At 37.0% G+C, this 16,560-nt stretch overlaps 1 long non-coding RNA gene across 1 annotated transcript; it reads right to left on the minus strand.

Moving 5' to 3' along the window:
• Positions 1-1,426: 1,426 nt before the first annotated feature.
• LOC309666677 lies at positions 1,427-16,326 on the minus strand. Its single transcript, XR_014267233.1, has 2 exons — positions 16,217-16,326; positions 1,427-16,087 (listed from the first exon to the last, which is right to left on the minus strand). It is a non-coding gene; the product is annotated as an uncharacterized lncRNA (long non-coding RNA).
• Positions 16,327-16,560: the final 234 nt, after the last annotated feature.

Below are 16,560 nucleotides of genomic sequence, written 5' to 3' on the forward strand. Positions count from 1 at the left end.
CAGCCTGAGATCTGGGCAGACTTCCCTGGCCGATTGGGCAGGGGAAACGCTGGGTCTGCTCCCCCTTGATCTGAGCCCCCGAGGGTCTCTCCAGGTGTGGGAACCCCTCTCCCTTCTTAGCCACCCCTCAGGGGTGCCAGTCCTGTCTGGTGTCCACTTCTCCTCTCCCCTCAGTCCCCCCACCTCCTACCGGTTCACTTGGGGGTTCTTCCCATCTCCTTGGGCATTGGGGTTCCCCACCAGTGTCTGGCAGTTGCATTAGTTGTGCAGAGACACAAACTCTGCATCTTCCCATACCACCATCTTGACTCCAAGACAACACTTGCTCACTTTTAACAATCTTCAGCTAGTTAGAGGTTTGAAATTGTACAAAGAGAGCATCTGAATTCTTGGGAAAAGGGTGAAGGGCTATAATTAATGTCTAAATTTAAGTTTCTGAAATAAACTCATTTAGAGAAAGTTTTCAGAGACCTTGAACACCATTTTGACCCAACCCTGGACAATGGTTTGTAAGATTGTGCCATTTCTGGATAGTTTTTAATGTGGAGACTATGGCCAAGAATGTAACGTTATGTCATGGGCTAATGTCTTTTATAAAAATAATTCTTATTTTAGTAAAATTAGTAATATCTTCTTCATTGCTTCCCTAGCACCTTTAGAGAGGGGTCTCAATTCATAGTCCTTGGAACCCAGCAAGCAGCTCAGAAATTTCTCTGAAATACTGCTGACCCAACCAGCTCTACTGAAAGAGGCCTGCATCATAGGAAACCCCTGAAGGTCAGGCAGAGGAGCTCATGCCAGCCTTGTGTTACTGAAATCAATGTATTTTCAACTAAAGCACCCTCACAGATACACAAAGTCTCCATCTAGAACAAAGTACATCAACTCTGCCCACATTGACAGATTGCAAGGGTGGTCATTTTAATCTCAGCTGTAGCCTTGCATACAAACCTGTTAGGGTATATGTTACATGATTTAGATTTAAGAGTGCTTAAGAAAACTAAAATCCCAGTGTATGGTAGGCTACCACCAATGTTCACCAATAGTCTGTTCTTCTTTATAAGTACGCAAAACGTTGTGCTTCCCCACCTCCTAGAAGTTAAGAGAGGTGATGTGCCCTGATTTGCCCAATAAAATGTGAGTGGAAGTAACTCATGTCATTTTGGGAGGAAGCATTTAATTTCCAATGCTCGGATCTTTCCCCCTTTTCCTCTGAAGCTGAAAATGTTACTGAACTCAGGTCCAGCTGCTTGCTGCTCAAAAGCCAATACTCGAGAGGTAAGTGTTGTTAGAAAGGAAAGGTTGCTTTATTCAGGAACCAGGGGATAAGATGGACTCACGTCCAAAGGTCAATTCCCCACTGCTGACCAGTGGGCAAAAGTTTTTAAAGCAGAGTTTCAGGGGTGTATAGGTGGAGGAAGGGGGCTACAAGCAGAACAGCACAGTCAGCTCTGACAATCATCTTGAAATTGGTTGTGCTATGGTCTGATCAGTATCATCTTGATTGTTTTAAATACAGTTAATCTTCAGTTCCAGGGTCAGTTTGTTCCCATTTCCTTGAGGCCAGTTCTCAGAATTGTGGAAACTTATGTCATGGCTACAGCCTGGTCATCATGTAGTTAACTTCTTCCACCCAGTGAGGGTTTCAGCATCTACAAAACAGCTAAAACAATATGGCTCAGAATATTATCTATAACCCTTGAGGAGGAACTAAAGGTCCTTGACTTTGTTTAATGACTAAACTATTATTTATTTGGTCTTGTTTGACTGTTTTCCTTTGCTTCTGCATTTTCTCACTTCTCTGATTAAGTTTAATCTTCAGCTAAAATTTCTCTACAGGTAAAAGGCAAGCAGAGGAAATGGGGTGTGTGTGTGTGGTGTCTGTCCTGGGAAGGCCCCATAGGATCCTGTTCCATTTCAAAAACTCTGAAGTAGCACATTGAAAAGGCGCCAGCATTTCAGGATAGCGAGGAATGACTTGCTGGGGCAGAACGCCCAGCTCCACCACTGACCCAAAATGGACATGCAACGCAAGCACCTAAATAAACTTTAGCTGTGTTAAGCCATTGAGATTTTGGTATTTTTTGTTACCTCAGCATAAACTATCTTGACTTATACACCATCTTTTCCAATAAAGTAAAAAAAAAAATGAGAGACTTAAAAATGCCAGTAAAAAGTGATGTATAATTATGATAAAAATAAAAATAGACATATTTTTAAATGAAAGTGATAAGGAAATGAAACTATTTTACAGACATGTTGGTTGAGTGTTTCAACTGTAAGAATATTTCTAAAGGATATAAAGAAAATCATATCACTTATGAAAAATTGTGTCCAGGCACTTGATAACGAGCAAGAGATAGCAATTCACAAAAGGAAAAACCTACTCTTAAATCAGATGAAATATAGGAGTTTGAGAAATTAAAGTCTGAGCAGGTAAAATACCATTGATAAAAATTTTGTCACAAGTATAATTGGCAACTGGTATCAAGGGTTCAAGTAGTGTGTGTAGATTATTGTTAGCAGGAAAATGCCCAATAATGACCAGTTTTGTAAAAGGATCCCTAACAAGAAAGACATCATTGGGATGGAGTATGCAAATTGTAAAACTTTGAACTCATTTACTAACCAATTTTATAAAAATATATTCTGGACTTGAACCTGACTTAATCAGTTTCTTAAGTCCATTTGAGCTTAAAAACAAAACGGACTTAAGAAAGAGCTTTTTGAAAGCTAATATGTTTATAAACTAAGGAGTATCTGTACTTACATACCCCATTTTCATTAAGAAATTCAGAAGAAATTTTCAACCACTAACTTAGAAAGAGGAGAGGCTTAGCCATTCTTTCTTTTATTTTTCTGCATTTGGTCTTCTTTTTCTCCATCTTCTTTTCATACTTTGAATTTCATTAGCATTCCTCTTCCATGCTCAGACTCCATTTCTAATCTAATACAGATCTTTGTAAAGGAAATTGAGGAAAAGATCCAGTCAACGTGAGCAGAGGAGGCATTTTGTGAAAGGAAACTTAAGAGACAGAGACAGCTTCTCTTGCTGGCAAGTTAGGAATAGACATATCCACATGAAATTTTTTCATAGTATCATAGACTCTAGGACAAGAAGGAAAAAAAAAATGAAAAATAGTTTAACTTTGTCATGAAGTAAAAATATCCATTGCCACAAAACCTTCATTCCATCTCCAGTTAAACAAAACAAAGGAGGCAGCAATCATTTCCAAAGCACTCCATTCTACTTTGCACAGATCTCATCATTAGAAAGTTCTTTTTATTCAGCTTGCATCTGCCTTGCTGCGGCTTCCATTGGTCAGTGTTTCTTGTCTTGGCCAAAGGTATACAAAGCAAAGAATTAATGAGCTGGAGTGTTTTCATCAGTGCCCTGGGTCAGAATACCAGGTTCATATCCTGGACCCATGTTTCAGTATCTGTGTGTCCTCAGGAAAATTACTGAACTGCTGTGTGCTGGACTTCTCCATCTGAAAAACAGAGATAATATGATAATATAATCAATAGTGTCTACATTATAATATTGATTTGAATTTAAATGGGGCAATTTGTCTGGCGGCCTGAGCACGACACCTGCCACATAATAACCACATAATGAATGCTAACTGGATTATAAATCTCTCAAATTACAACCATTCAAATATTTAAGGGTTGCTCCATCTAATAAGTCTCTTCCGCAAGCTACGTCCATCTCTTTTATTCCAATATATCTATTCTTAAAGCTGTAATTTGTGAAAGAACAACAGTTTTTATTATGGAGCAAGAAAGAGGTCTAGAAAGATCTCAGAGTATTTGAGTAATTCACCAAGAAAGGGAATAGCAACCTGGCCCTCTGCAGGCAAAAATAAAGACCAAGAAAATAATCATAATTCAGAAGTCACAGAGCACTCTAATTTAATCATTCCCAGGCAAAATCATGTAGAAATATTGCTCTTTGGCTCATGTTTACCTAGTCCAAACAGATAAATGCTGTATCCGATCTTCAGATTTTAATCCTTTGTAGTCATTTGCATTTTACTTTCCTAGGATGACATCAGCATGTGAAAACACACTGTTTTCTTTCTAAATGTTTTCCCTTTGAAACATTTTCCTCTTTCAAAAACAGACAGCACTATATTAAGGAAGATTTCATAGGCCTCAAATAAAACTTCAATTTTTATTTCATTGAAGTACTTAGTTTTCATCAGCATCAACTTGAACCACTTCTGGACCCCCAGCCCCACCCAACACTAGTTTTATTTCCTTCATCCCATTGTCTTCTGTATCCTTGAATTCATTTAATATAAACGAAGTTCATCAAATATCTGATGGAGAAAAAAGTATCTTAATGAATGACCACTGAACCATATGCAATAAAAATTAATATAAGCTAGATAATGAATGTATTTATAAATCATAAAGAATACTAAGAGAAAAATGAAGAAAATGAGGTGTCATGAAACCCAAGGGAAGACTGTTTGAGGAAGATAGACTCTTAATTAAAGTGGATTTCTACTAAGAGAGCAAATGATATTTCCTATCTAGCCTCAGAGGGTGGCATGGAAAAAAAAGAGTTATGCTGTGTCCCTCCACAGAATTTGCTATGATTGGAGTCTTAGGTGCTGAATTCTCATCTCATCTGTCATGAAGGAATATCTTATGCATGATCATAGGGGGGGCCCCCCGACTCTCTGACCGATGAATTCAATGACAAGCCATTATCCTGCTGATGGTCTCCACAGGAACTGGATTCTCTTCTTCATCCTTCTCATCAAGTGAGACCCAGGTGGTTATTGAGCTCCTGGGAAGATGATGGGTTGTGTAGGTATGAGCCTGCTGCGAGAGGAGGAACCTGGTTAAACTAAGTCTTCAGGGCACCTAAGGACACACTCCATATCTCTTCTCTCATCCTGGAGGAACTGTCATTTCTTATCTCCCACTCACATCTATTCCTTCCTCTTTGTTTCCATCCACCTGTTTACTGAAAAGAACTGTAGAAAGTGATATGCTAATCTTTCTTTCCAACCAACGATGGATTTACTCACTTACAATTGATTTATTATAAAAGTAGTGAGTTGATGCCAAGGAAAGTATTTGTTATCGTTCTATTTATAAATTAGCTTGGAAACTTTGTCATTTAAGCTTATTATTCTCTAAATTTAATATCTTTCTGGAGTTTAGGAACCACCATACAATCTTTCTAAATAGTAATTTTAAATGTATGAAATTAGAGTACTTCTCCATAAAACATATAATGGCTAGTAACTTCTATTCTGACAAGATATTTGTATCTTTGGAAAACTTTGAATGATTCAAACAGGAAATAATCAAAATGGGAAAATGGGCTTTTTTAAAGACTAAGGAAGCATCATATAGGCATTTTGTTTGCAACATGTAAAACTAATGTACGTTGGAAGAAATTAAACTTTAATATTAAAAATATCTGCTTTGTTTTATGACTATTTATTTATTTTTTATAATCCTGGGCAGAATTGTGAGGTCAGTCCCACACGCATGCCACAACCAAGAGTTCGCATGCTACAACTAAGGAGCCCGCAAGCGACAACTAAAGGAGCCTGCCTGGCACAACTAAGGAACCCACGTGTCACAACTAAGGAGCTGGCAAGCAACAACTAAGGAGCCTGCCTGCTACCACTAAGACACGGCACAACCAAATAAATAAATAAAAGAAAAGTGTCAGATCTAATTATCCAATGCAAGTTTCCTCCAAGGCTGCCTAAATATTTCCAAATGATCACCTCTCTTTTAAAATGCCTGATGAAAGATTCTTCATGAATTTGGCCCTGGCAGCTTATTTTACCAACATCATCAATTATTTGTGCTACTTGATATGAACCATCAAATCAATATGGAAAATAAGCCATTGTAGAGGCTCTGTCTGCTAATTTGTTTAATGGTGTGCTTGCCAAAGGACTGCATGTTCTAATAATTATTGCTAAATTCATATTAGTAATTTTAGCCAGAGACAGTGTATATTATTATTTCTTTGCAAACTATAAGTGTTACTAAAAAAAACCAAAGGTATAATGCCATGTGTTTTATTATATATAGAACACACACACATCTTTACCAAATATATACATATAATACATATTTCTGGGTTATGAACTAAAGTGCTAAGATGCTATCAGGCCAATGAAAATTTATCTAAAGTCCTAAACTTTAACAATCTTTTCCTTTGTCTTCCTCTCACTCATTCTCCCAGATCTTGCTTTTCCTACTCATTTCCCAAATCTCTGTTCTTTGCATCCAACGGAACCTTAAAAATCTTCAAATAAAGTCTAGGAAAGAGTGGGGTGGTGAGGGGAATATTGTCAATGAACCTAATTCAGGACAGGAGCAGAAGCTCTGGCCTTATATCAACAGACAAATGCACAATAGCTCCCTGCTGCCTTGTCTGCCAACTTCTATGAAGCCAGAAGAGATTAAGATGCCTCCAAAAACAATTTGGGGGCAGATTAAAGATGTGACCAAACGGTAATTTACATGAGTGAGTTATTATAGCTATTGCAGGAGCACAAATTCTACTTGAAAGACTAAATGATCAACTTGAAATATAGAGGGTTTATAAATTTATAGGAATTTTGCCACTCACCTTTTCCTGGCCCACGGTTAAAATCCAAATAATTTTTATATTTTATTTGGCTTTAAAAATGAATATTAAAAAGTACTGAGCATTCCATTCAAAACAGACTTATCAGAAACACATTGAATCTCATACATTTTCAGTCAGTAAACAAATTCATCTTTCCCATTTGGGAACAATATATGCAGTGGATTGCAGGGTAGCATTATTTTTTCTCCTCTGGGTATATTTTTTAATCAAAATGTGCTTTTCTTTTAACGGTGTGACACTGAAAGATTTCCTGGTTCAACATTATATACATTTATTTTAGGTGGAAATCTGCAGTAGAGACCTTCCGGGTTGCTCAGCGCACAGCCAGCCCTTCTCTCCAAGCTCTGCCCTGCGGGTTAGGGTGGTCTCTCGGCAACCATGCTTTCCTCCCTGACACCATGTACTGGTCCGTCAAGGGGGACCAAGTTCAGTGGAAACATGACTACAGAACACAGAGAGAAAAGTAGAAATGAAGAACTGAGAGTACTACCTACTCCTGGAATAAGTTCTCCCATCGCCTAGCTGATCTTGGATTCTGTGAAATACCTAGTATTTGTCCACAAAAGCCCCTTTGTGGCTTACACAATTTGATGTGTGTTCCTGTTCATTTCAACGAAGAGGACATTGACCAAGACATAATCATTTTCCCCAGCAGAATGATCGTCAATATTATTAGGATCATCGATAGTTAAAATGGAGAGTCTTAATCACTTAAATTTTTTTTTTTTACAAAATCTCATCTTTTATATAAAAATGTCAATTTACTGAAGTGAAAGATCCCCCTTGCCCCTATATATTTTTATTTATGCTTCTTCAGTATGGATCAAAATACAGTGTGATATTTCTTCCATGCTGGAGCATAAAATGAAGGAATTGACCAAAAATTTAAAGTTGTCAGGATTACATGAAAACATAAGAAAGAGTGATGATTCTATTTAAAGCAAGAGCTGACATATACTGAGTACTTAGTACACCTCAGTCTCTGCTCAAAGCAAGTTCTACACATTATCTCGTTTAGTCATCCAAACTCCATAATGTCAGCACTCTTACTGTGACCATCTCACAAATGGGAAAACTAAAGCATTGAGATGTGGCCTAAGATTATATATCTGGAAAGTGCTAAAGCCAGAACTGAAACCCAAGCAGAACTGCCTCACAACTCTGCAATTAGTCACCACATTATGTATTTTAGACAAACGGACCACAAGTAATCATAAACACCTTTTTAAAAAGTATAAATACTGATTTGTCCTTGAAAGAGAAGAATCACTTAACAGCAGTCTTGTTCTTAAATTCCTTAATCCATCAGTTTTTGAATCTGTTTGATAAACATTTTCAATACCTTAATAAAAATTTATATCAGTTTTTTTAATATTGCAAAAGGAGTTCCACAAACCTAAACTTATTTAATCCTCAGAACAAACCTGTCAGGAAGTTCCAGGAAATACTATAATCCTCTTGTGCAAAAAGGAGAGTACAGTTCATGAAAATTAAATGACTACCCTACAGAGACTGGAACTAATATTTATTGAGGACTTACTGTGTCCTTGGAATTCTGCAGGTCACTTTTTAGATAAGTTATCTCATTTAGTTAAGATAACAACTACATAATGTCCACATCTAGTTTTATAGCAGAAAAAACTAAAGTTCCCTGTGGCTCAATTACTGAGGGCCAGCACTAGAACTCAGGTATGTGACTCCCTTTTCCAGCAATTATTTATTGAGCACCTTTTATTATGTGCCAAGCACTGTGCTAGCTGCTCCATTCATCAGAGAGGGAAGGATACAAATAAATAAAACAGAACCTAGTCTCAAGATAATACCTCATTCTAATGTTCAATAAAACATGTGGATCCCAAGGCATGTGGATATGAAGGTTCAAGATTAAAAAACAGAACTAATTCAAACTATCATTTACTGAAAGGATCTCAGCCTTCAGAATGCAAGGAAGGACAGGAAGAGAAAGTAGAGAGAGTTGAAAATTCAGCACAGGCTCTGAACCTAAAAGAGAAGAGGGTTAGTACAAAAAAAAAAAAAAAATAGGAAGAAGAAGAAAAATGAGATGTTGGGATTCAAATTGCAAAATGAATTTTCTTTTTGGAGAGGAAGGGATTCAAGCTTTGTCTAAAGCATTGCTCTGCTCCTTTCTTTTCTTTTCTCTTTCTCATCACAGGTGTAAAGGAATGGTAAGGTAAGGGCGGAAAGGCAGGAAGTAGGACTTGATAGAGCACTCTGACCATTCACATATTGGTGGATGGTTACATAATGGCATTCTTCACTGAAAACATCACTGCTTGTTTTTTGCTGAAGTAGACAATGGATACATAGCCAGGGAATAATGGTCTGAAGCAAACACCACGAAGACGTTCCTTCTTCCGTTATGGACATGTCATGGTCCACTAGGTCTACAAACAAAGTACCTCCTTTATACCTGTTTAAACATAATGTCTTAAAAACATTACCTAGAAAAACCAGTCCCCAACTAAAACTGAAAACGTGTAGGGAAGAAATCTGCCGTTGTATCACTTTAAATATTTTGATGTGTCTATATGCTCATCTAACCCTGTAGAGTTTACCTCTGGAAAATATTACATTCTAAAGATTCCAAAAATTAATGTTATCCTGACAAAACTATGAAAGCCTTTTAAATAGCCCCCAAATTATTTATAGTTAGCTGGTTTTCTATCTGGAAAAGTGACAAGTGAACTATTTACACGGTAGCTGCTTTCTTCATTCATCTGGTTTGGATCAAACTAATCCCACTTTTGGATGAAAGTTGTCCTGAACTTAATATTTATGAGGCACGGTGGTATATTTACCAGATATTACACAAATGCCTTCATCTATGCTGTGGCTAATTCTGCTCCTTCGACATTAAAAAAAAAAAAATTCTGCTCATTAGGAAGAGAATTGTGATGATTTTATCCCAGATAATCAGCAAAGAGATAGCAGATTTTTAAATGGTGGCAGTTGTTCTCTGAGGAGGACTGATTTGAAAAGATGGCTATGAAACCAGTGTTCCTCTCTGTGAGCTACTTTTCAGGGCAAGCAGACCATGAGCAGCTTTCAGCTTCCATCATTCTGTCCACTCCTCTCCCTGCCTCCACCCCATACATGATGCTTTCTACTTACTGGATGTGAGAAATCAGAAAACTTAACTTTCTAAAAAACCCTCTACAGTTGACATCCTTCAATGGGTCTTTTTCAAATCAAGCCATGAAATCAAATAAATATTTTAAAGAATAAAATGGTAAGCTCTCATTAGAAAATGATTATCATTCATTTGCATAATAAAAATATATTTACATACATAGACATACGTTATGCATGTGTGTGCTGTGCCATGCTGTCTTTGATTTGAGATTCATAGATATAAATATAGATATCTGTCATAATATTGTGTGTCTCAAATATGAATCAATAATGGCTAGTAACCAAAGTAAATGATTTTAAAAAGATACGATAATGGAACCACTCTTTCCTAAGATAATGAACTCATTACTTATTAATCCTGTGTAAGGCAAGAAGCCAGGAAAAAGGGTTTGTCACTGCCACACTTGGGAACTCTGATAAACATGACCAGTGCTGAGACGCATGAGATGCAGCCCAGGCTGAAGATGAGCTCAGCCTTTTTTGTTTTTCTTTTTATTATTTCCTCTACATCCGGCTTTTTACTCTGTCCTTACTCCACTATCAATGAGATTACATCCAAAGGGAGAAGAAATGAGGACAAGACCAGAATAATTTGCAAATCCCTTCTTTGATTGGTTCAACTTCTTTTAAAATATGCTATTTAGTCCCATTAATGTAGCTGTAAAGCTACAAATAAGTTACCTCATAGTGAAAAGAAGAATTGTTTCCCTGAAATTGCTAAGTGGTTCTATAAGCATATTTTCTTAAAACCAACAAATAAAAAAGAAATAGATCACATGCTATTCCTTTGAGAGTAAATAAACAATCTAAAATTGATTCATCAAAAACAATGACAAAGTTGATGCAAGACATAGAAATGTTATATTCTTATTTGTGCTGAGATTAACACATTAATTTGTTATATTGCTGGAATTCCTTACTTTCATCTCAATTTTAACTTTTGCACAAATATTTCTAAAAGTTACTTTGGAATTTTTTTTTTTCCTTTTTAGATAGACAAAGAGAACATCACCAAATAGTAAAGAGAAACAAGGACCAGCTTATGATGGCAAAGTACGTTCTTACCTCAAACTGCCAGCCTGGGTGAAATAATCACTTTTTCTCACCCCTGGCACTCATACATGCCCTGTCTTCATGCCTTGTCTTCCAGGATTCCAGCACTGTCTTGCTTAGCACCTCTCGGACACTCCTAGTGCCAGCCAGCACCCCCGAATTTGTCTTTGGCTCTCCTGATCGGGGTCTCACACCCTTTTCACACAACCTTGATTACTACCCACTCTCTCAATTCTGAAAAGAACTAGGTAACCTATGGTAAGAGCCATCTCATCTCACAGGCTACACATTACCAACTTTGAAACTCAGTGCCCATACAACTAAGTCCTTGCCAACACCTTACCAAAACTTTGTGTTTCTCTGACCTTATGCCTGTACTTGAGACCCACAACGATGTTCATGAGAACTTGGGTTACCTCATTGTACCACCGATAAACTTGCAGCTTACTTTCCAAGGGCACACAGTGTTCAGGGGCCATGCATGTTATTATGGGGCTATGCTGCTAAAGTAGGAGCCTCACCTGGGCTCCAGGCTATGAGGTGTATGAGTCTGGCCCAGTAATTAGGTTTTTGTTTCTTTACTGCAATTAGGATTTTGCGCTTAAATAGTATAGGTCATTGCTGAATCCTATCAAGTAGCTCTCCCATGGATAAAAGGCCTGAAGACAGGACTCTGGAGAACATTATTATTTAATGAATGAGTACAAGAAAAGAAATAAATGCAGACAATTGGGGGAACGTGGTCAATAATAATAAAGAAAAATTATCTAAGATGTTGCCTTACAAAACGAGAGAAAAGTGTTTCAAGAGAGAAGTAAGAGGAAACACGCTTAAGCTGTCCAGTAGTAGTGAGATCAAGATGAACAAGGCATCCCAAAGGGTGCCACAGAATGTCAAACAGTAAGTTCTTTTATTAAATTAGATTTTTAAAATACAAAGATGACTCTTCCTCTTCCTGTTCCCTTTCTTTTACAGTCAATTTAGACCCCAAATCATCAGGGAGCATCAAGCAAGCCAGGGGAACTGCAGTGCTTCAGAGGTGGGTATCAAAGCCTGAGCAGGGTAAGGAGGGCTGCCCAGTGTGGGTTTCGGGGCCCAGTGTGGTGAGAAAAGTGCCCATGTTGGTTGTGTTGGAGCCCAGAGCAGGTGGGGAGGGCATCTATGCAGGGGAGGGGAAGCACTGGCAAGGGGAGGTTGGTTAACAGGCAGGAGACTGGTTAAATAATCAATACATTAAGGTTAATGGTAGTCAGATTTCTCATGGTGGGTGAACAATATGGAAAGTGAGAAAACTAGGACGGACCCTGCAGCATTGGTTTGAAATTGAATATTGCAATGTAAACTCATGCATTTCAATACTTATATAGGTAGATGTCAAAGTTAATATAGCTTTGTCCCCCAAAATGGCCTGGGAGCAGCAACACCCAATAACAGTAGGCAAATGTAACCCTCAGATTGCTACTTCTAATTGTCATTCTTCAACCAAAGGAGCATTGGAGAAATAGCCAACTTCACAGGTGGGGCGGGGAAAATACAGAATGGAGCATGTTGTGCCAGAAAATTTAAGAACTAACATTTTGTGGTGGTAGAAAATAAGAAAATACCCAAAGAATGAAGAGGACTTTTTATTTTTTTATAGCTTTATTGAGATATAATTAACTTATAACATTGTGTAAGTTTAAGGTATACAACATGATTTGATACATGTACATATGGTGACATGACTACCACAATAAGATTTGTCAACACAGCCATCACCTCACATAACTATAATTTTGTTTCTGCATATTTCGGCAACATTTAAGATCTATTCTGTTAGCAACTTTCAAGTATATAATAGAGTATTGTTAACTAGAGTCACCATGCTGTACATTAGATCCGAGAACTTATTCATCTTATAACTGGAAGTTTGTATCCTTTGACCAATATCACCCTATTTCCCCTGACCCCCAGCCCCTGGCAACCCCCTTTCTACTCTGTTTCCATGGGTTCAGCTTTTTTTAGATTCCACATACAAGTGAGATCATACAGTATTTATCTTTTTCTAACTGACTTATTTCACTGAGCATAATGTCCTCAAGGTCCTTCCATGTGTGACAAATAGCAGAGTTTCCTTATTTTTATGGTTGAATGATATTCCAGTGTCTGTCTCTCTCTCTCTCTCATATTTTCTTTATCCATTCATCTGTTGATGACTCTTTGGTTGCTTCCATACCTTGGCTACTGTGAATAATGCTGCTATGAATATGGGGATATAGATAGCTCTTTGAAATAGTGATTTTATTTCCTTCAGATATATACCCAAAGGTGGAATTGCTGGATCGTATAGTCGTTCTATTTTTAATTTTTTGAAGAATCTCCATACTGTTTTTCATATGGCTGTACCAATTTACATTCCCACCAACAATGCACAAAGTTTCCCTTTTCTCCATATCTTCCCCAACATCCTCTTGTCTTTTTGATAATAGCTATTCTAACATGGGTGAGGTGATATCTCCCTGTAGTTTTGATTTGCATTTCCCTGATGATTAATGATGTTGAGCACCTTTTCATGTACCTGCCAGTCATTTGTATGTCTTCTTTAGAAAAATGTCTATTCAGGTTCTCCGCCCATTTTTTAATCAGATGATTTGTTTTTGTTTATTTTTTTTGTTATTGAGTTGTAAGAGTACATGATGTATTTTGGATATTAACCCACTATCTTATGTATGGTTTTCAAATATTTTCTTCTGTTCTGTAGGTTGCCCCTTCATTTTATTGATTGGTTCCTTTCCTGGGCAGAAGCTTTTTAGTTTGATGTAGCCTCACTTATTTATTTTTGCTTTTTTCCCTTTGTGCTTTTGATGTCATATCCCAAAAAATCATTACTAAGACCCTTGTCAAGAGGCTTTTTCCTTGTGTTTTCTTCTAGGAGTTTTATGGTTTCAAGACTTTCATTTAAGTCTTTAATCTATTTCAAGTAAATTTTTGAAGTTAATAAGATAGGAGTCCAATTTCATTCTTTTGCTTGTGAATATACAGTTTTCTCAACACTGTTTATTGAAAAGATTATTTTTCCTCACTTACCATTCTTGGCTCAAAGAGCACTTTTTTAAAAGGACCCAGAAGCAAGCCTAAATTTCACGGAAGCCATTGACTAAACTGGAGATAATTTGAGCATGAAAATAAACATTTAGAGTAATAGATTATAATTCATTGAGCAAAATAGGAACTAGGAATTCAACTAATATAATTAAATAAATTGAAAGTTTTCTAAAGAACAGGATAATTACATAGTTACATGCTACCTTCCTACAAAATATTTATTTATACAAAGAGAAAAGGAGTCATTTTACAGTGGAGCAGCCTAGCAGATACCACATCATTCCAGTGATAAAAGTAAATATTACCAGTAATAGGAAAAATTTAAAAATGTGTGCCACCTTATAGGAGGCAATTAAAAGAACACAGCATAACTTCTGCCATATTCCTGCCAAATGTACAGAAGTGGAATCTAATCAGAAAGAAACATTAGCTAAATCCAAGTTGAGGGACATTCTACAAAGTAACAACAAAATTCAAACATAGCAAAGTCATAAGAGACAAAGAACAACTGGGAGATTCTTTCAAATTGAAGGATAATATGAGACACAACTAAATATACAACGTATTGGTAAACTGTCTTTTTTCTATGAAGAACATTGGGATAATTGGGAAACTTGAGTGAAGTCTAAGGATTAGATGGTAGTAAACTATCAAAGTCAATGTCCAGACTTAGATGACTGCATTGTGGTTGTGTAGGAGAATATCCCTACTTGTAGGAAATATACACTAAAGCAGGGGTCCCCAACCCCCAGTCTGCGGCCTGTTAGGAACCAGGCCACAGAGCAGGAGGTGAACAGCAGGCTAGCGAGCGAAGCTTCACCTGCCGTTCCCCATCATTCCCCGTCGCTCTCATTACCTCCTGAACCATCCTCCCTATCGCTCGTGTTACCGCCTGGACCTCGCCCCACACCCGCCCCATCCGTGGAAAAATTGTCTTCCATGAAACTGGTCTCTGGTGCCAAAAAGGTTGGGGATGGCTGCACTAATGTATTTGGGGTGTGATATAATATCATATCAGCAACCAATTCTCAAATGAGTCAGGACAAAAAAAAAAAAGTTTTGTATTATACTTACAAATTTCTGTAAGTTTGAGATTGTTTCAAATTTCTTTAAATGTTTTCATCAAAAATTCATCAAAAATTCTCTTAATTTTCTGTCTTTGGCTAATTTAAATGATTTTACTTGTCAACTAAAAGATTAGCAAATATAACAACTAAAACGTAAAAGGTGAAATACATTTTAATCATTTAGCATTAAAGACCCTGGATAAGCGTACTCCATTTTGATTATTCTTAATATTGTTATAATGTTACCAGTAAAGTAAATAAAAGTAAAATTAAAAGATCAATTGCATCTATGTCACTCATTTATGTTAGAAATTTCCTCTCTAAGAAATTGAACATTATGCTAGGCAAACTATGGATTAGACTAGTGTGGCATTCCTATATTATTTTGCCTGGAATAGCATAGTGTGTTTAGATTATTACCTATTTTTTTCTTTATTTTACCAACTGAAGAATAAATTAGGTCTTTCTTTTCTACAAGCAGCATTAAATATACACAGTGTAAAATGTACTCAGGGGAAAATGAGAAAACTTATTTCCTAATCATGGAATCAAGAGATTTCATCTTCTGGAATGAAGAATGGGCTACATGTAAACATTAGGAAAATACAAAGATGAACACATTACAACAGTCTATGATTTTAGGAAGGACAATCAATATCTTTTGTAGAGACAGGAAGTGAATTATTTGATAATACTTCTATTGTTTTAGGAATTGTTGACCTAAAGCTAATATAAAGTCTGATAATTGAACCCTTCAGCCGGCTAAATATTGTTTAAGCAAGGAACTCAGAAATATAAGAGTTCTCCAATGACTAGGTTGTCTGGAAATGTAAAAGTTAAGCAACTGAACGCAAGAATATGAATTTCTTAAAGGCAAATGACACAAGGCAACATGAGGTGAGGGGGACTCTTGCATAACACTGAAGACATCACTACCTTTAGTAGAACAGTGAACAGCTGAAGTAAACAGTTACCTAGAGAACATTAAAAAGATATCTTACTCACTTGTATGGAGTTGTAATTTCTGGGCTTTCTTTTTAAAATGCACATCACTTGGAGGTTTTTCTCATAAGTTTTGGCCTCCAAGTCCTACCTGTAAAGAAGAGAACAGGATTAAATACAGACAACTTCCCTAGAATCCTTAGAGCTCAGGCACATTGGTAGTTTGTTAGAAGAGTTAGGAAGGATGGTTGGGAAAAGGGCAACCCTACTTTTGTTTCACCTGGGATGAGCTGAGTGAAGTCTACATGTGGGACAGTTCATTTTACTCAGCTCCAAGGCAAAACCAGAACACTGATGTTGACCTGGTGTCCAACGGGGGCAGGATGTTGTCCACAAGAGATTGAGCCAAAGAGTGTGGATGGATCAATGTAAATCCATCACCACTACTGGAAAAACAATTCCAAGGACATGCTCCGGTGCCTGTGGATAAAGAGTGTCAAATATGGGAAAGGAAACTAGGAGGAAAACAGAACAAATCCACTCCACAGTTTTTTGTTTTTTGGGTTTTTTTGTTTTTTGTTTTTTGCTCAGGGTCAGTTCTAAATAAGCAAAGGAAAAACTGAA

This window comes from Balaenoptera physalus (genome assembly GCF_965194825.1).
Source record: "Balaenoptera physalus genome assembly, chromosome: 9".
Classification (NCBI taxonomy): domain Eukaryota; kingdom Metazoa; phylum Chordata; class Mammalia; order Artiodactyla; family Balaenopteridae; genus Balaenoptera; species Balaenoptera physalus.